The following is a 14,222-nucleotide window of genomic DNA, read 5'->3' on the forward strand; positions in this document are numbered from 1 at the left end:
CAGCAGAGATGGTGTAGGTGTTCTCAGTTATTAGTCACTCAGCACCAGTGGAGTCTTCCCTGAGAGCTCTCAGGTGATAGTCTATTCCTCTGTATCTGCATCTTGAGCAAAGTACCAGCAGTGATAGGGAATGGAAGCTCTAAGTTGCCAGCCTCAACCTCTTAAATTCTGAACACCTAAAAGTAGCAGGGGAACAAAATGACAATAGGGTGACCTTTCTTGGGTGGGAAGCCCTAGGCAACTCCCCTTCCAGCCCCCAAACAGGCTACTAGGGCTGATTTCTGTAGATAACAGATTAGATAGTCTTCCTATGCCATGCAAAAGATATCTTAAGATGAGGTCACTTGGTTCCTCCTAAATTCAACAGTGGGCATTTTCTTTCCAATCTGGGTCTTGGGCTCAAGTAGGTGGAAGTGGTGCTGAATAGTGGAGACCATGCCCTTACTCAGTTGATACATGTCTTAAATGATCTTCACATATTGGGGGGTTATAACAAAGTCTGTACAGGAACAGGTCAGAAAGTTATTTTGTGGTCCTGCAACGGTTAACACCCTGCTTGTAGAGGGCTGTCTGCTGATCAGAACAGCCCTATGTGGCCTGCAGTTTCATTTATTTATCCAACAAGTATTTTTTGTTTTTTTGTTTTTTTTTGATTGAAATAAAATGTGCTTTATTATTTTTTTTTTAATTTTTTTATTAAATCATAAGTGTATACAATGATATGATTATGGGGCATCATACACTCACTTCATAAACCATTTGACACATTTTTATCCCAGTGGTTAACATAGCCTTTCCGGCGTTATCTCAGTTACTGTGCCAAAACATTTATATTCTACATTTACCAAGTTTCGCAAATACCCCTGTAATATGCACCACAGGTGTGATCCCACCGATTCCCCTCCCTCTACCCAACCCCCCCTTTCCCACTTCCCCCTATTGTTAAGTTGTAGTTGGGTTATAGCTTTCATGTGAGAGTCCCAAATTAGTTTCATAGTAGGGCTGTATACATTGGATATTTTTTCTTCCATTCTTGGGATACTTTACTAAGAAGAATATGTTCCAGCTCCATCCATGTAAACATGAAAGAGGTAAAGTCTCCATCTTTCTTTAAGGCTGCATAGTATTCCATGGTATACATATACCACAATTTATTAATCCATTCGTGGATCGATGGGCACTTCGGCTTTTTCCATGACTTAGCAATTATGAATTGGGCTGCAATAAACATTCTGGTACAAATATCTTTGTTATGTTGTGATTTTTGGTCTTCTGGGTATATGCCCAGCAGAGGAATTACAGGATTGAATGGCAGATCTATTTTTAGATCTCTGAGTGTTCTCCATATATCCCTCCAAAAGGAATGTATTAATTTGCATTCCCACCAGCAGTGCAGAAGTGTTCCCTTTTCTCCGCATCCACGCCAACATCTCTGGTCTTGAGATTTTGTGATATAGGCTAGTCTCATTGGAGTTAGATGATATCTCAAAGTAGTTTTGATTTGCATTTCTCTGATGATTAAAGATGATGAGCATTTTTTCATATGTCTGAAGGCCGTGCGCCTGTCTTCTTCAGAGAAGTTTCTCTTCAAATCCCTTGCCCAGCCTGCGATGGGATCCCTTGTTTTTTTCTTGCTGATGCGTTTGAGTTCTCTGTGGATTCTGGTTATTAAACCTTTGTCAGAGTTATACCCTGCAAATATTTTCTCCCATTCTGAGGGCTGTCTGCTTGCTCTGCTTACTGTGTTCTTAGCTGTGCAGAAGCTTTTTAGTTTGATCAAGTCCCAGTAGTGTATTTTTGAAGCTGCTTCAATTGCCCGGGGGGTTCTCCTCATGAAATACTCACCCAGACCAATTTCTTCAAGGGTTTTCCCTGCATTCTCCTCTAGTATTTTTATAGTTTCATGTCTTAAGTTTAAATCTTTAATCCAATGAGAGTCTATCTTAGTTAATGGTGAAAGGTGTGGGTCTAATTTCAGTCTTCTGCAGGTTGCCAGCCAGTTCACCCAGCACCATTTGTTAAATAGGGAATCTTTTCCCCACTGAATGTTTTTAATTGGCTTGTCAAAAATCAAATAGCGGTAAGTAGCTGGATTCATCTCTTGGTTCTCTATTCTATTCCAGATATCTACTTCTCTGTTTTTGTGCCAATACCATGCTGTTTTGATCACTATCGATTTGTAGTAAAGTCTGAGGTCTGGTAGTGTGATTCCTCCTGTTTTGTTTTTATTTCTGAGTAATGTCTTGGCTATTCGAGGTTTTTTCTGATTCCATATAAAACGAAGTAATGTTTTTTCAAGATCTTTAAAATATGACAGTGGAGCTTTAATAGGGAGTGCATTGAAAGTATATATTGCTTTGGGTAGTATGGACATTTTGATAATGTTGATTCTTCCTAGCCATGAGCATGGTATGTTTTTCCATTTGTTAACATTTTCAGCTATTTCTTTTCTTAGAGTTTCATAGTTCTCTTTATAGAGATCTTTCACGTCTTTTGTTAGGTAAATTCCCAAATATTTCATCTTCTTTGGCACTACTGTGAATGGGATAGAGTCCTTAACTGCTTTTTCAATTTGACTGTTGTTGGTGTATATAAAGGCTACCGATTTATGAATGTTGATTTTGTAAGCTGAGACGCTGCTGTATTCCTTGATCACTTCTAGGAGTTTTGTAGTAGAGTCCCTAGTGTTTTCCAGATACACAATCATATCATCTGCGAAGAGCGAGAGTTTGATCTCTTCTGACCCTATATGGATACCCTTGATCGCCTTTTCTTCCCTAATTGCGGTGGCTAAAACTTCCATTACAATGTTGAAAAGCAATGGAGACAATGGGCAGCCTTGTCTGGTTCCTGATCTGAGTGGAAATGATTCCAATTTAACTCCATTCAATATGATATTGGCTGTGGGTTTGCTGTAGATAGCCTCTATCAGTTTAAGAAAAGTCCCTTCTAGACCAATTTTCTTGAGTGTTCTGATCATGAAGGGATGCTGGATATTATCAAAAGCTTTTTCTGCATCAATTGAGAGAATCATATGGTCTTTGTTTTTTAATTTGTTTATGTGCTGAATTACATTTATAGATTTACGTATATTGAACCAGCCTTGAGACCCTGGGATAAAACCAACTTGGTCATGATGTATAATTTGTTTGATGTGTTGCTGGATTCTGTTTGTTAGGATCTTGTTGAATATTTTTGCATCTATATTCATTAGTGATATTGGTCTATAATTTTCTTTTCTTGTTGGGTCTTTTCCTGGTTTGGGGATCAGGGTGATATTTGCTTCATAGAACGTGTTGGGTAGTCTTCCTTCTTTTTCTACATTTTGGAACAGGTTGAGTAATATAGGTACTAATTCCTCTTTAAAGGTTTGGTAGAATTCTGACGTGAAACCATCTGGTCCCGGGCTTTTCTTTTTAGGGAGGTTTTGTATAGTTGATGCTATTTCTGAACTTGTTATGGGTCTGTTCAACATTTCCACTTGATTCTGGTTAAGTCTTGGAAGGTGGCGTGCTTCCAAGTATCGGTCTATTTCCTTCAGATTTTCATATTTCTGAGAATAAAGTTTCTTGTAATATTCATTAAGGATTTTTTGGATTTCTGATCAGTCTGTGGTTATTTTGTCTTTGTTGTTTCTGATTGATGATATTAGAGATTTTACTCTTTTTTTCCTGATTAGGTTGGCCAGAGGTTTATCTATTTTATTGACCTTTTCAAAAAACCAGCTTTTTGATTTATTGATCTGTTGTATTATTCTTTTGTTTTCAATTTCATTTAATTCTGCTCTAATTTTGGTTATTTCTTTTCTTCTACTGGGTTTGGGGTTGGAATGTTCTTCCTTTTCCAGTTGCGTGAGATGTCCCATTAAGTTGTTAACTTCCTCTCTTTCCGTTCTCTTGAGGAAGGCTTGCAGTGCTATAAATTTCCCTCTTAGAACTGCCTTTGCAGTGTCCCAGAGGTTCTGATAGCTTGTGTCTTCATTGTCATTTTGTTCCAAAAAATTGGTGATTTCTTTCTTAATCTCATCTCTGACCCAGCTATCATTCAGCATAAGGTTATTTAACTTCCATGTTTTTGTATGGGTATGCAGATTCCTGTTGTTACTCAATTCAAGTTTTATTCCATGATGGTCCGAGAAGATGCATGGAATAATTTCTATTCCTTTAAATTTACTGAGGTTAGACTTGTGACCTAAAATGTGATCAATTTTGGAGTAAGTTCCGTGGGCTGATGAGAAGTATGTGTATTCAGTTTTGTTGGGATGAAATGTTCTGTAGATGTCTGCTAAATCTAAATACTGGATGGTTAGGTTTAAATCTAAGATTTCTTTGCTCAGCTTCTTTCTGGAGGATCGATCCAACACTGCCAAGGGAGTGTTGAAATCTCCAACGATTATGGAGCTGGAGGAAATCAAGTTACTCATGTCTGTTAGAGTTTCTCTTATAAATTGAGGTGCATTCTGGTTGGGTGCATAGATATTAATAATTGAGATCTCGTCATATTGAGTATTACCCTTAACAAATATGAAGTGACCATTCTTGTCCTTCCTTACTTTTGATGGTTTAAAGCCTACTGTATCTGCAAATAAAATTGCAACACCTGCTTTTTTCTGATTACCATTTGCCTGAAATATGGATGACCATCCTTTCACCCTGAGTCTGTATTTGTCTTTTAAGTTGAGATGTGACTCTTGTATGCAACAAATATCTGGCTTAAGTTTTTGTATCCAGTCAGCTAACCTATGCCTCTTTAGAGGACAGTTTAAGCCATTCACATTGATGGAGAGTAAGGATAAGTCTGGTGGAATTTTGGGTATCGAGTTTTTCAAAGGTCCAGTGGACATTTTTAATCCTTTCGCCAGTGTGGAAGTTGGAGTTTGATCCGAAGTTTCTGAGTGAGTTTACTTTTGTGGTATAGGATTGGGTTGGTCATTGTGGAGGATAGGTCTGAGAACATCCTGAAGAGCTGGTTTACTTATGGCAAATTTTTTCAACATATGAATGTCATTGAAGTATTTAATTTCTCCATCATAGATGAAACTCAGTTTAGCTGGATACAAGATCCTGGGTTGAAAGTTTTTTTGCTTTAGGAGATTAAAAGTTGATGACCAGCCTCTTCTTGCTTGAAAAGTTTCAGCAGAGAGATCTGCAGTTATTCTAATATTCTTACCTTTGTACGTTATAGTTTTCTTTCGCCGGGCTGCTTTGAGAATCTTCTCTTTCATGTTAACTTTAGTGAAGCTAATTATGATATGTCTGGGAGATGGCTTTTTGGGGTTGAATCGTGCTGGGGTTCTGAAGCTGTCTGCTATCTGAATTTCAGATTCTCTAGGCATGTCTGGAAAATTTTCTTTCATAATTTCATGTAGAAGGGCTTCTGTGCCCTTGGCTGCCACATCATCAGCCTCCGAAATTCCTATAACCCTTATGTTATGTTTTTTCGAATTATCTGAGAGCTCTCTGAGTGAGTGATCCGTTTTTGCTCTCCATTTCTCTTCCTCTTTGAGAGATTGGGAGCGTTCGAAGACTTTATCTTCAATGTCAGAAATCCTTTCTTCTGCTTGCTCCCTTCTGTTACTGAGGGATTCTACTGTATTTTTCATATCTTTGAGGGCTGTAAGTTCTTGTTTCAGTGTGTCTAAGTCTTTGGTGGTTTTGTCTTTAAATTCGTTAAATTCTTGAGACAACTTTTGAATTTCTCCTCGAATTCCTAATTCCATTTTATTAATCTTGTCTGCAAACCAAATTCTGAATTCGACTTCTGACATCTCAGCCAGTTGTTTATGAATGGGATCTTCAATCACATCTGCCGTATCTTTTCTTGGGGGGGTTGATCTATTCTGGTTATTCATGTTACCAGAGTTTTTCCGCTGATTCCGCCCCATGGTTTACTCCCTTTGGTTTTTCCCCTGGGGTTTTATCGAGGGCCCGTACAGTGTTGTGGCCTGAGAAACTGGGGCCCTGTCTGGTGTGGTGGAGCAAAGTGGTTCTGTCTTGTTTTCAGCTGGTTTCTGTTCGATCCTATTGCAACTTCTACTCTGGCTTGAAGTCTCAGCTGTGTGAAAAAATCAGCAATTAAGTCACCCCGCCTGCCCACCTCTGGCCCCAGTTGGAAAAGGAGAATCAAACCTTCCTACAATCGCACACCCAGGGCACCACCTGAAAAGTCCTCAGTCTATTAGCCCAGTTCAAAAGGTCCGAATCAACTGTCTCAATCGGCACTTGTCTCAGGTGGAAGGGTTCAAGAGGTCTCTGGGAACTGGATCACAGGGGCCTGGTGACTCCTCTGAGACAGCTCACCCCAGTGCAGCATGGAGTCAGGAGGAGCCACCCCGCAAACAGAGCAGTCTGGGAAGGTTGACGTCTCCTTCCCCACTTTGCCCCTCCGTCGGACCCAGTCACTGGTATCTCTGCAGATGGCTAACCCAGTTGCCTGCAGTGAACAGACACTCCAGGGGTTTGCACCTGCCTGAATCGCGAGGAAGTCTGCCAGGCCCCCGCAGACTGCCGCTATCTAGCAGGAGGAGATGGGGCCTGACATCTTTGAGTGTTTGATGCAGGTGTTGGGAAGGAGGTGTTCACTCAGGCTTAGCCCCGTCCCTGATGGATGCTGCTAACAGAACAGAACAGAACAGACAACTTTGTGAGGTTCTGTCTCTGTTCCTGTCATCGCCTACAGGAGACGGGCTGTTTTGAGTTCAAACGTCTTTGCTGCTGGAGAATTGCGTCTGAACACCTCTCTGGGTCGGCCCCGCCCTGGAGGCTTCTGGGTTTGTGAGCCGTGACACCGGTGGCCTCCTCTGGTTGCCCAGGGAGACAGGGGGTGTGGCCTCAGAATATCCAGAAGTGAGCGTTCTGCCGTTAAAGGAAAAACGGCTGTTGATCTACCTCCAGGGAACTGCTGCTCTGGTGTGGGCACTCAGGCGACCCTTTTCTCCTCTGTCCCGCGCACCAGAGTCAGCACTGAGCGGCTGCAGTTTGTGCTGGGTCCACACCCCTTAAGAGATCCCCCAAGAATCAGAACTCTTGGGGGATGGGCCCCCAGACCCGGATTGGGAGTGGGGCGGGGGGAAGCTAGAGTTTCATTCAGTTTCACGCAATACTACGGTCCGGGGAGGGCTCCTGCACTGCACCGCAGGGAAGTGCCACCAAGGCTTGATTTCCCCTTAGCGGAGTGCCCTCTCCTTGCTCACGTGTCCCAGAGTCAGCGCTGACCTGACGCAGCTCAGGCACTGTGCACTCCCCTCGAGAAATCACCCAAGGAGCCGAACTCCGGAGGGATAGGCCCTCAGACCCCGAGTGAGAGTAGGGGCTCTCAGCTCTCAGCGGGGAGGCCAGAGTCTTATTCAGTCTTGTGCCCGGGGAGGGCTCCTGCACTGCACCGCAGGGAAGTGCCGCCAAGGCTTGATTTCCCCTCAGCGGAGTGCCCTCTCCTCGCTCACGTATCCCAGAGTCAGCGCTGACCTGACGCAGCTCAGGCACTGTGCACTCCCCTCGAGAAATCACCCAAGGAGCCGAACTCCTGGGGGATAGGCCCTCAGACCCCGAGTGAGAGTAGGGGTTCTCAGCTCTCAGCGGGGAGGCCAGAGTCTTATTCAGTCTTGGGCCCCGTATGCCCGGGGAGAGTTGGTGCACTGCACCGCAGGGAAGTGCCGCGAGGCGTGACTCCCCCTCAGCCCGGTGCCCTCTCCTTACTCGCGGGCCTCAGAGTCAATGCTACCAGTCGCAACTCGGGGACTGTCCACTCCCCTTGAGAAATCACCCAAGGATCCGAAGTCCTGGGGGACAGGCCTCCAGACCTCAGTGGGCGGGAGGGGAGCGCCGGGGATTCAGGGTTGCCGGCAAAGGATTCCCAAAGTTTTATTCAGCCCTATGTCCGGCAGGAGAACGCCACGGCACCCCAGTAGGGGAGGTAGGTCCAGTTTTTAGAAGGTCTTTCCCGTGGAGTGTAGTGGGAGGGCCTTTAATTTCTGCCCGCTTGTTAAATTGTGGGGCTCCAGAGCCGGTCTCATGGGGGAGGGGGACTCCCGTCCGCTTGGTGGTGGATTTTGTACCTTTTGTTTGCGTCCTTGTGATCACAACTTGCCTCAGCGGTGTTGATGTGCGTTCTTCAGCCTTCTCTCTTGGTGAGGCTCAAGTCCACCAGGATACTTACTAAATTCCTGTCCCTTAACTCTCCTTCTGGACGGGAGCCTTTGTTGAAAGCTGGCTTCAGTCCGCCATCTTGTCTCCCTCCTCCCCAACAAGTATTTTTTGGTCAGAGTGATAGGCCCTGGGAATAGACAGAAATGGTCTCTGCCCTTATGAAGCTTATAGTTTTGTGAGAAAGGGAGACAAACCAGCAATACAAGGAAGTAGATGTGCAGAAGTAGTTTGTGAAAGCAATGATAGAGAATATAAACAGGGTGGACAAGGAAGGCCTCTTTTAAGCAGTGACCTGTAGGTTTGGAGTGGGGTGACTAGGGAAGGAGGGAGAGATTTTCAGACAAAGGAAGAACAGGTACAAAGGTCCAGACGGGTCAAGATCTTGGTGTGCTTGAGGATCTGAAAGGAGGCCAAGGTGGCTGGAAAGGAAGGAGGGTGGAAGAAGAGAGGAAGGGAACAAGTTTGGAAAGTTAAGCCTGCATTGTACATTTAACTTAGGCAAAGAATTAGGATTTGGTTTGGAGTATGATTACTGTACCTTCAGAATACCACTGAAATGTTAAAGCAATAGGAATGGAAGGGATGCCCTGAGAAACAGCCTGGAAGCTGGACAGAGATTCTGCAGGATAGGAAGAGAAGTGAGAGCGAGAAACAAAACGATTCAGCATCTCTTAACTGCTTCTCTTGGAGATTGAATACATTGAGATCATCTATAGTCTTCTAATTCTAGAAATGCATTCTAAGAAAATAATTGAGCAATTGCACAAAGGGGTGTGTGCACAGCTATTACACAGCTTTATTTATAATAGAAAACAATCTTAGAAAAACCTAAATGTCTATCAGCAGGGAATAGTTACATTAAGTTTTGCTTAAACATATAGTGGAATTATATAAATCCCTTTAACATGTTGATGTCTGGGATACAATATTAAGGAAAAGAAAGTTTTATAAATACTATCTTTGTTTTAAGAAGGATGTTGTAAGAGAAAGAAAGGGCTGGAAAATATAATAAAAGTTTAATAATAGAGTTTTCTGTCTAGTAGAACTAAAACTGACTTTTCGAGAAAAGAAGAGTTTTAAGCAGGAGCTTAAGGCAATCTCAAATATATTTTTGAAGATCGCTGCTAGGAAGAATGTGTTGGAGAGGTGCCAGAGACACTGGGAGACTGTTTCAGTGGTCGACGAAGAAAGACGATGTTTGGACTACTAAGGAGGCAGAGAGAAAGGGATAGATTTTATGTGTTATTAGGAAGCAGGAACAACATACAGTATTTCAGGCTCGGCACCTGTGGCTCAAGCAGCTAAGGCGCCAGTCACATACGCCTGAGTTGGCGGGTTCGAATCCAGCCCTGGCCCACCAAACAATAATGACAGCTGCAACCTAAAAAATAGCTGGGCATTGTGGTGGGTGCCTATAGTCCCAGCTACTTGGGAGGCTGAGGCAGGAGAATCGCTTGAGCCCAGGAGTTGGAGGTTACTGTGAGCTGTGATGCCACGGGCACTCTACCCAGGGTGACAGCTTGAGGCTCTGTCTAAAAAAAAAAACATACAGTATTTCAGGCATTGTTCCAGGTGCTGAAGATACTATGTATAGCAGTGAATAAAGCAAATAAGATCCTTGTTCTACACATTAGGCAGTATGGTAGACATAGAGGTGGATCCTACAGGCTCTTGAGAGCAGATGTTGAGCAGAATTTTGAGAGCTGATGTTTAAAACAGCAATTATTTGAGTAGGGCGCTGGCCCCATATACCAAGGGTGGTGGGTTCAAACCCAGCCCTGGCTGAACTGCAACCAAAAAATAGCCGGGCCTTGTGGCGGGCGCCTGTAGTCCAGCTGCTTGGGAGGCTGAGGCAGGAGAATTGCTGAAGCCCAAGAGGTAGAGGTTGCTGTGAGTCCTGTGACATCATGGCACTCTACCGAGGGCAGTAAAGTGAGACTCTGTCTCTACAAAAAAAAAAAAAAAAAAATTAACTAATTAAAAATTAAACTATGTAAACTAAAATATATTTTAATAAAACCAGAGACAAATACTTAAAACTCATCACTTCTTAATTACAGTAGAACCTATAATAAAAGTTGAACACCTTCCTACATTGACCAGCTCCTTAAGTTGGTAAAATTTTCATAGACCAGACATGAACCACATGTACACATCAGTGCATTAGCCCTAGTTCCTTGTGTTGACCACCTCTGTAAGTTCACCAGTTTGTTACAGTCCCTTGGGTGGTCAGTTTACAGAGGTTCTGCAGTATTGGCTTCCTCATTCAAAAAATGGGACTAACAGTACTCTGTTTGTCTGTTTTTGCTGCTATTGCAAAATACCTGAGACTGGGTAATTTATAAAGAACAGAAATATATTTCTCACAGTTCCAGAGGCTGGGAAGTCTAAAATCAAGGCACCAGCAGCCGAAGAGGGTCTGGCCTCCACTTCTGAGATGATGCCCTGAATGCTGTATCCTCTACTGGGGACAAATGCTATTCCTTGTGTGGCAGAACAGCAGAAGAGAAAGAATCCACTCTCAAAAGCCCCCTGCCTTTTTTATAGCGGCATTAATTCATCCATGAGCATGAAACCGCATGACCCAACACCTGCCATTAAGCCCTACCTCCAAACTGCCACATCAGGAATTAAGCTTTTAACACATGTATTTGGAGGGAAAAATAAGCATTCAAACTGTAGAAAGTCACATATATATTTATTTATTTATTTATTTTCCTATCTTCTTAATCTTTTTTTTTTTTTTATTGTTGGGGATTCATTGAGGGTACAATAAGCCAGGTTACACTGATTGCAATTGTTAGGTAAAGTCCCTCTTGCAATCATGTCTTGCCCCCATAAAGTGTGACACACACCAAGGCCCCACCCCCCTCCCTCCTTCCCTCTTTCTGTTCCCCCCCATAACCATAATTGTCATTAATTGTTCTCATATCAAAACTGAGTACATAGGATTCATGCTTCTCCATTCTTGTGATGCTTTACTAAGAATAATGTCTTCCACGTCCATCCAGGTTAATACGAAGGATGTAAAGTCTCCATTTTTTTTAATGGCTGAATAGTATTCCATGGTATACATATACCACAGCTTGTTAATCCATTCCTGGGTTGGTGGGCATTTAGGCTGTTTCCACATTTTGGCGATTGTAAATTGAGCTGCAATAAACAGTCTAGTACAAGTGTCCTTATGATAAAAGGATTTTTTTCCTTCTGGGTAGATGCCCAGTAATGGGATTGCAGGATCAAATGGGAGGTCTAGCTTGAGTGCTTTGAGGTTTCTCCATACTTCCTTCCAGAAAGGTTGTACTAGTTTGCAGTCCCACCAGCAGTGTAAAAGTGTTCCCTTCTCTCCACATCCACGCCAGCATCTGCAGTTTTGAGATTTTGTGATGTGGGCCATTCTCCCTGGGGTTAAATGATATCTCAGGGTTGTTTTGATTTGCATTTCTCTAATATATAGAGATGATGAACATTTTTTCATGTGTTTGTTAGCCATTCGTCTGTCGTCTTTAGAGAAAGTTCTATTCATGTCTCTTGTCCATTGATATATGGGATTGTTGGCTTTTTTCATGTGTATTAATTTGAGTTCTCTATAGATCCTAGTTATCAAGCTTTTGTCTGATTGAAGATATGCAAATATCCTTTCCCATTGTGTAGGTTGTCTCTTTGCTTTGGTTATTGTCTCCTTAGCTGTACAGAAGCTTTTCAGTTTAATGAAGTCCCATTTGTTTATTTTTGTTGTTGTTGCAATTGCCATGGCAGTCTTCTTCATGAAGTCTTTCCCCAGACCAATATCTTCCAGTGTTTTTCCTATGCTTTCTTGGAGGATTTTTATTGTTTCATGCCTTAAATTTAAGTCCTTTATCCATCTTGAATCAATTTTTGTGAGTGGGGAAAGGTGCGGGTCCAGTTTCAGTGTTTTACATGTAGACATCCAGTTCTCCCAACACCATTTATTGAATAGGGAGTCTTTCCCCCAAGGTATGTTCTTGTTTGGTTTATCGAAGATTAGGTGGTTGTAAGATATTAGTTTCATTTCTTGGTTTTCAATTCGATTCCAAGTGTCTATGTCTCTGTTTTTGTGCCAGTACCATGCTGTCTTGAGCACTATGGCTTTGTAGTACAGACTAAAATCTGGTATGCTGATGCCCCCAGCTTTATTTTTGTTACAGAGAACTGCCTTAGCTATACGGGGTTCTTTCCGGTTCCATACAAAACGCAGAATCATTGTTTCCAAATCTTGAAAGTACGATGTTGGTATTTTGATAGGAATGGCATTGAATAGGTAGATTGCTTTGGGAAGTATAGACATTTTAACAATGTTGATTCTTCCCATCCATGAGCGTGGTATGTTCTTCCATTTGTTAATATCCTCTGCTATTTCCTTTCTGAGGATTTCATAGTTTTCTTTATAGAGGTCCTTCACCTCCTTCGTTAGGTATATTCCTAGGTATTTCATTTTCTTTGAAACTATGGTGAAGGGATTTGTATCCTTAATTAGCTTCTCATCTTGACGGTTATTGGTGTATACAAAGGCTACTGACTTGTGGACATTGATTTTATATCCTGAAACATTACTGTATTTTTTGATGACTTCTAGGAGTCTTGTGGTTGAGTCTTTGGGGTTCTCTAAGTATAAGATCATGTCGTCAGCAAAGAGGGAGAGTTTGACCTCCTCTGCTCCCATTTGGATTCCCTTTATTTCCTTGTCTTGCCTAATTGTATTGGCTAGAACTTCCAGCACTACGTTGAATAGTAAAGGTGACAGAGGACAACCTACATATATATTTATTTAATGAAATGAAATAATTTATTCATGTGTATGCCCAGTAGATATAAGCAAATTATTATTTATTCCTTGAGAAGCAAGAATTAACTATTCTGAAGGCCCATTATAGACAGAGCAAGAGAAAATGTTTATGCTGGAGGGGTCAGCTGGAAGCAGTGAGTTCTTTTTGGCTGTCTGACACTTTACCCCTAAGACTTTTAAACCTGGGGAAAGAGGAAATACAGTCTCTGCTTCCTGAAATACACAGCCACAGGCATCAGGCCCAGCACACACTGCACCCATTGGGTGGGTCAGAGTATTCAGATCAGCAGCAGGGCAGACTGGGCATAGCCCTTCCAAGGAACAGTAATTCAGTATACGATTTAATTATGGCCACTGGCAATGCAGGAAGACCTTTGCTGGTCCACATTTAGAACCCGTTGGGGAAGTTAAAAAGCTGCTGGTTAGGAAGATTGAGAAGACTTGATAGAAAAGGAGACGGTTGAATGTCGCTGGGCTTGGAATTTCCCTAAGAAATTGAGTAAGAGATTGAAGTCTCCAGACCCACTCTGAACAGTAGAATTTTGCAAAGGAAGGGACAGGAGCATGGAAGAGGACATGCCACTGAGGCAGAACAGCTAGGACTGAGAATTGCCATGGAAGAAGGCTGTGGAGAACCACTTTTCCAGGAGGAAAAGCTTTAGTCAGGGCCCTGGCCTCCAGTTGAAGGGCAGAGGTGTGCTGCTTCCTGTGGCCTCCAGGGGGCACTCAGGCCCAAGTACTAGCCTCCAGGGACAGACTCAGGACGAGCAGAAGTGGCATCCTGCAGTGAGCAGAAAAGAAGCAAGACCAACTCTCTCCTGGGTACCCTGTGACAGGGTGGCCAACATATCCACAGTCCTGGGTTCCTCTACCTCTCAGGTCCTGCCCAGCATGTGAGCAGGACTCTGTTGGACTAGTCTGATAATGATGTCTAAGCCAGGCTGGGGTAGACAAGTGGTAAAAGGGGACCATAAAGCTCTCTTATGGACCAGATAGATCTAGGGTTCAGAGGGGGACCAGAGCAATGTGGGAAAGAGGAGACCAAACTAAAAACCTACTGTTCCATATCTGCTGTTTCTCCTCAAGGAGCCCTGCTAGGCCAGAGGGAGACCCTGCTGATAGAACTATTGAAGAATTTCACTATGGATTTTCTGGGCGTTTTCATGACTTGGGGTGAAAATTTGCGTCTCCCCAGGCAGACTCAGAAAAATCTGTAGGACATATAGACAGGGCTCTGACAGCTGGAGAGAAGCTGTTGTGGAGATTGCTGG

Source organism: Nycticebus coucang, chromosome 14 (genome assembly GCF_027406575.1).
Source record: "Nycticebus coucang isolate mNycCou1 chromosome 14, mNycCou1.pri, whole genome shotgun sequence".
Classification (NCBI taxonomy): Eukaryota; Metazoa; Chordata; class Mammalia; order Primates; family Lorisidae; genus Nycticebus; species Nycticebus coucang.